Source organism: Sorghum bicolor, unplaced genomic scaffold, assembly GCF_000003195.3.
Source record: "Sorghum bicolor cultivar BTx623 unplaced genomic scaffold, Sorghum_bicolor_NCBIv3 super_44, whole genome shotgun sequence".
NCBI lineage: Eukaryota > Viridiplantae > Streptophyta > Magnoliopsida > Poales > Poaceae > Sorghum > Sorghum bicolor.
The window spans coordinates 261,867-268,987 of record NW_018396419.1 but is presented as its reverse complement, the minus strand read 5'-3'; positions in this window follow the sequence as shown (position 1 = coordinate 268,987).

Genomic DNA, 7,121 nt, shown 5'->3' with positions numbered 1-7,121 from the left:
ACTTTTGAGCTTGAGTGTGATGCTAGTGGGATTGGTTTGGGAGGTGTTTTGCTACAAGAGGGTAAACCTGTTGCATATTTTAGTGAGAAATTGAGTGGGCCTGTTCTGAACTCTTCAACTTATGATAAATAATTGTATGCTCTTGTTCGAACTTTAGAAACATGGCAGCATTATTTGTGGCCCAAAGAGTTTGTTATTCATTATGATTATGAATCTTTGAAACATATTCGTAGTCAAGGAAAACTAAATCGCAGACATTCTAAGTGGGTAGAATTTATTGAATCCTTTCCTTATGTTATTAAGCACAAGAAAGGGAAGGAGAATATCATTGCTGATGCTTTGTCAAGGAGATATACTTTGTTGAATCAACTTGATTACAAGATTTTTGGATTAGAAACGATCAAAGACCAATATGTTCATGATGCTGATTTTAATGAAGTGTTGCTGTGTTGTAAAGATGGAAAAGGATGGAACAAATTCATCGTTAGTGATGGGTTTGTGTTTAGAGCTAACAAGCTATGCATTCCAGCTAGCTCTGTTCGTTTGTTGTTGTTGCAGGAAGCTCATGGAGGAGGTTTGATGGGACATTTTGGAGCAAAGAAGACGGAGGACATACTTGCTGATGTGAACCCACTAGGGTTTTCGCCTGATCTTTCGATGAGAGGCGCTGGATAACTCGATTAGTGAATGGAGATGACGTTCACGGCCCGACTACAGCCTTCTAAGGCCGCGCCTTAGCAACCGATACACCGCCTCCAATGGCTGTCACGATCTTGTGGAGCGCAACACCCGGCCACTAGGGCACTCGTCCTGCAAGCAATCGAAGAACCAGCAAGAACAAGTAGAACAAGTACTAAAATACTAGATGTAAATGAAGGTTTCAAACTCAATCTCTAATGAAGTGGGGTTTCGAAAACAAGAAGACGGGCGGCTGGATCAGCACGCGCGTTTACAAGCAAGTAGCGAAGGCTAAACTTTATCTAATCAAAACCCAGTTGTTCATGGCGGCTCTAGATGTAAATAAATAGAGGGGAGGACGACCAAAGGGGTGCTAGAGTCATCCTCCAACCCTAGGACGTGTCCCTAATGGACTCAACTTGATACATGGGCCATTGGTCCAAAATAGGGTGACGCAGCACCAAAATAGAAAAAGGTGTCGGCACGAAAACAAGGACTGCACCCGACTCATAAGCTGCATAGATATGTGGTTGGACCCATTGGAAAGTAGACTTCATGAGCTTTCCAACAAGTATAGGAACGTCCCAGTTGGAGTCCATATGACGCCGTGGTGATCCATACAAGTTAGAGTTATTTTCCAGTCCGAATCCAACTCCCAAAACGTGTTGGGTTTGGACTCTTTGTTTCCTTGCTTTAGAAGCGACGTGGTAACTTGATAGAGGATGTTGTGGAGGCTTGGACCTGATCTCCAATCACCTTTGTTAAGTTATCACTCTTCCCATATGCAATCAGCCCTTGAAGATGGTGTTGCCTCAAATTCTGAATGCAGTTGAACCTTCCCTTGCTGATCTTGTCCATTATTCCTGAGCAACACGAAAGTGCACGTGTCTCCATTGTCTAAACATAATTGACAAGAGTTTAAAACTGAACTTACTTGAAGGTTGAGTTGATGGGCACAAGCACGAGTAAGAGGACCAACTGGTGTAGGTGCGGATATATCGATGGTGTTGATGTCCTCATCATCCTCCCTTTCTTGCATTTGAGTCGTCCTCGACTCAAGCTCATGTTCCTCACCCAAATATGGTTTCAAATCTGCAATGTTAAATGTGGGACTAACCCCAAAATCTGCAGGAAGATCAAGCTTATATGCATTCTCATTAATTCGTTGCAGCACTTTAAAAGGACCATCAGCTCTAGGCATCAATTTGGATTTTCTCAGTTCTGGAAATCTATCTTTTCGCAAATGCAACCAAACCAAATCCCCAGGTTCCAGAATCAATTGCTTTCTACCTTTATCTCCAGCGCATTTGTACTTAGCATTCATGCGCTCTATGTTTTGTTTAGTGGCTTCATGCAATTTTAACATCAATTCAGCACGTAAATGATCAAGATGTTCATCCAATGATTTGCTGTAAATCAATATGTCATCAAAATATACGACAACAAATTTCCCAATGAAAGCACGCAAAACCTCGTTCATTAATCTCATGAAAGTACTAGGTGCATTAGTTAACCCAAAAGGCATGACTAACCACTCATACAAACCGAACTTAGTTTTGAAAGCAGTTTTCCATTCATCTCCCAATTTCATACGAATCTGGTGGTACCCACTACGTAAATCAACTTTTGAAAACACAACAGCACCACTCAGCTCATCTAGCATATCATCTAATCGTGGAATAGGGTGTCGATATCGAATGGTGATATTATTAATAGCTCTACAATCAACACACATACGCCATGTTCCATCTTTCTTAGGCACTAAAATTACTGGAACAGCACAAGGACTAAGAGATTCTCGGACATAACCTTTGTCTAGTAGTTCTTGCACTTGTCGCTGAATTTCCTTTGTTTTCTCCGGGTTTGTCCTTTATGGTGCACGATTTGGCAAAACTGCTCCAGGAATAAGATCAATTTGGTGCTCAATCCCGCGTAGTGGAGGCAGCCCCGCTGGTACCTCACATGGAAACACATCAGAATACTCCTGCAAAACGTTAGCAACAGCAGGGGGCAAAGAACATTGCATATCCTCAATTGAAATCAAAGCATCCTTGCATATCAAAGCATAAGCAACAGAAGTGGATGCATTGAACTCATTAATATCTGATTTGGTAGCTATCATACAACGTCCTTTCAGTTTTATCTCATCTTTGTTACCAATTACAGATTTATCATTTTTATTGCTCTTGCTCTTTGCTTTAGTAGCCCTAGCAACATCAGTTTGCATAATAGTTTCAGGGGACATAGGATGCAACACAATTTTGCGATCATGGTATAGGAAAGAATACTGATTTGATCTACCATGATGCATAGAATCTCTATCAAATTGCCAAGGTCTACCTAGCAGAATGTTACAAGCTTGCATAGGCACAACATCACATTCAACAATATCTTTGTAGGATCCGATGGAAAAATTAATTCTCACAAGTCTAGTTACCTTTGCCTTACCACTGTTGTTCAGCCATTGGATGTAGTAGGGATGCGGGTGTGGTTTGGTGTTGAGGGCAAGCTTCTGCACCATATCGCTGCTTGCCAAGTTGTTGCAGCTACCTCCATCAATGATCATGCGACAAGAACGCTCTTTGATGACACACTTTGTTTGGAATAAAATGTGTCGCTGATTTTGTTCCGCCATCTCCATTTGTGCACTAAGCACTCGCTGCACGATCAAGCTCTCATAGTGGTCCGCTTCACCTGCATTAATATGTTCTTCTATTTGATCTTCATTACCTGCATGGTCAGTCGCAAGCAGTGCAAGTGTATCCTCATCAAAATCACTAGCAGATGAGTACTCACCATCATCCCTGACAATCATAACTCGCTTGTTTGAGCAGTCACGCATCATGTGCCCATATCCCTTGCACCGATGACATTGTATGTTGCTTGTTCTACCCGTCGATGCCACGGATGAAGTACTCGCAGCAGGCTTTTGCATCGTCTTCGCAACTGAATTGGTGGGGGCAGCTCGAGCCTTGTCACTAGATGATGGAGTAGAAATACGTGTAGATGGAGTTGAAGCCATGTGTTGCTGCCATGAATTAGCCTTCCCTGCAGAAATATTACTCCTTGCGCTAGCACGTCGTCCCTGCACTTCCCTTTCAGCTTTACAAGCAAGATGAAACAAACGGGTTACATTATTGTATTCTTTGTAAGCGAGGATGTCCTGAATTTCCCGATTTAACCCACCCAAAAATCTAGCCATAGCCGGTTCCTCATCCTCCTCTAGGTTACAACGCAACATACCCGTTTGTAATTCCTGATAATATTCTTCTACACTTTTAGCACCTTGACTTAATTACTGCAACTTATTTATCATATCACGTGCATAGTAAGATGGAACAAATCTAGCTCTCATGGCCCTTTTCAGTGCATCCCAAGTTCTAGGTAAGTTATTAGGATTTTTCTTTCCATATTCTATCCACCAAACAGAAGCAAAATCTGTAAACTCACTAGTAGCAGCCCTAACACGTGTAGTCTCAGGAAATTCATGACATGCAAACTTTTGATCAAGAGCAATCTCCCAAGTGATGTAAGCATCAGGGTCATATTTACCATCAAAAGGGGGTATCTTAAATTTAATCTTACTGAAAGCATCATCATTATTGTGTACCTCGCGTCGGCGGTTGCTACCCATACCTCTACGGTTGTGACGAAGGCGACGTCGATCACAAGTGTCTTGATCATCATGTTCAGTATCACCAGTGTAGTCATCTTCATGACTACCGTGCTCTCGATCTCCCTCCTTTTCTTCTTTATGCTTCTCTTTATCTTCGGTGTGGAAAGCATCAAATCGCCTTAGGAGAGCAGCAAGGCTTTTGTCCACACTAGCAACGGATTCCTCCGAACTTGTGAGCTTGTTGTTTGTGGCAATCTGCGTAGCCTCCAACTGCCCCAGCTTTCCATTCGTCACCTGCAAGTCGTTATCAAGTCCCTCTGTGTGCAGCTTCACTTTCCTTTCAAAATGTTGTATGATGCCCTTAGTGTGAGGTGTAAGTGGTGTTTCGTTACCATCATCTGCCCCTGGCATGGTTCAAAGACAAAGACAACAAAAAGGCAAGTGAAGAAATAAAAGCCCTACAACTACTAGGATGTAGCTACAACAAGTCGCTCACACTCAACCTGTAACACAAGTTCTTACCAATTCTTACCTTGCTTGACAGGAGGGGTCGTCTGCCAACAAGTGTATCGGTGCTGCAGCACAAGACCTGTCAAGCTGTAGAGTATGTGGAGCTATAGGTGGGCTGAAACAAGGAACGAACTAGCACCACGTTAGTTACAAAAGCGAGCTGAATAAGCGTTCGACGATGGTACTGTGCTGGTCCTAGGCTAGACCGTGCTAGAGACGCGAGCCTGGACACAAAGGAAAAACACAGCACACCACTAGAAACAAAATGAGCAGCACTACTGGAAACAAAAGGAACAACAATCCCCTTTTTTTGATTTTTTTTTCCTTTTTTTTCTTTCTTTCTTTCTTTTTTTTTCTTTCTTATTTTTTTTCTCTCTTTTTTTTGGGGAACCTCAAAACGTGATTATATAAACAAAATAGTACAAAATATCACTTCACCACTCTCACCCTCTCACTAGAGTAAGGCTGAACCTCAAAATTCAATATATCTAGCACAAGTATGAAGTGTTATCTTTCCTTTTGGATCACGTTGATGGAAACGCAGAATAGACCAACAAGTGGCTGCACCTATTATCAAGATCTACTCAAATTCCAACCCACAATAGATTGGACGCAGTTGTGACTAGATGGTGACAAGAACTCAAAACTCTAAAGGACTAAACTAAAACCAGCACTGGACACGACCGAAGCAAACACTCATTCAACCAGCCCTAACTAAGTAGTACTAGCCACGGCACAAAGGATTTATAGGATTATGGAAAACAAATCTGCTATATTTTTTGGCTTTTCTTGGACTATAGGAAAAACAAACACAAAGAATTGGAAATCTCTCACCGATAAACTTTGCTCTGATACCAACTGATATGAACCCACTAGGGTTTTTGCCTGATCTTTCGATGAGAGGCACTGGATAACTCGATTAGTGAATGGAGATGACGTTCACGGCCCGACTACAGCCTTCTAAGGCCGCGCCTTAGCAACCGATACACCGCCTCCAATGGCTGTCACGATCTTGTGAAGCGCAACACCCGGCCACTAGGGCACTCGTCCTGCAAGCAATCGAAGAACCAGCAAGAACAAGTAGAACAAGTACTAAAATACTAGATGTAAATGAAGGTTTCAAACTCAATCTTTAATGAAGTGGGGTTTCGAAAACAAGAAGACGGGCGGCTGGATCAGCACGCGCGTTTACAAGAAAGTAGCGAAGGCTAAACTTTATCTAATCAAAACCCAGTTGTTCATGGCGGCTCTAGATGTAAATAAATAGAGGGGAGGACGACCAAAGGGGTGCTAGAGTCATCCTCCAACCCTAGGACGCGTCCCTAATGTACTCAACTTGATACATGGGCCATTGGTCCAAAATAGGGTGACGCAGCACCAAAACAGAAAAAGGTGTCGGCACGAAAACAAGGACTGCACCCGACTCATAAGTTGCATAGATATGTGGTTGGACCCATTGGAAAGTAGACTTCATGAGCTTTCCAACAAGTATAGGAACGTCCCAGTTGGAGTCCATATGACGCCGTGGTGATCCATACAAGTTAGAGTTATTTTCCAGTCCGAATCCAACTCCCAAAACGTGTTGGGTTTGGACTCTTTGTTTCCTTGCTTTAGAAGCGACGTGGTAACTTGATAGAGGATGTTGTGGAGGCCTGGACCTGATCTCCAATCACCTTTGTTAAGTTATCACTCTTCCCATATGCAATCAGCCCTTGAAGTTGGTGTTGCCTCAAATTCTGAATGCAGTTGAACCTTCCCTTGCTGATCTTGTCCATTATTCCTGAGCAACACGAAAGTGCACGTGTCTCCATTGTCTAAATATGATTGACAAGAGTTTAAAACTGAACTTACTTGAAGGTTGGGTTGATGGGCACGAGCACGAGTAAGAGGACCAACTGGTGTAGGTGCGGATATATCGATGGTGTTGATGTCCTCATCACTTGCTGGTCATATCTTTTGGCCAAGGATGAGGAGAGATGTGGAGAGATTTGTTGCTCGCTGCACAACCTGTCAAAAGGCTAAGTCACGCTTAAATCCACATGGTTTGTATATTCCTCTACCTGTTCCTAGCGCTCCTTGAGAAGATCTTTCTATGGATTTTGTGTTGGGATTGCCTAGGACTAGGAAGGGCTGTGATAATGTTTTTGTTGTTGTGGATATATTTTCTAAGATGGCACACTTTATACCTTGTCATAAGACCGATGATGCTACACATATTGCTGATTTATTCTTTCGGGAAGTTGTTCGTTTGCATGGTGTGCCTAATACAATTGTTTTCGATTGAGATGCTAAATTTCTTCGCCATTTTTGGAGAACT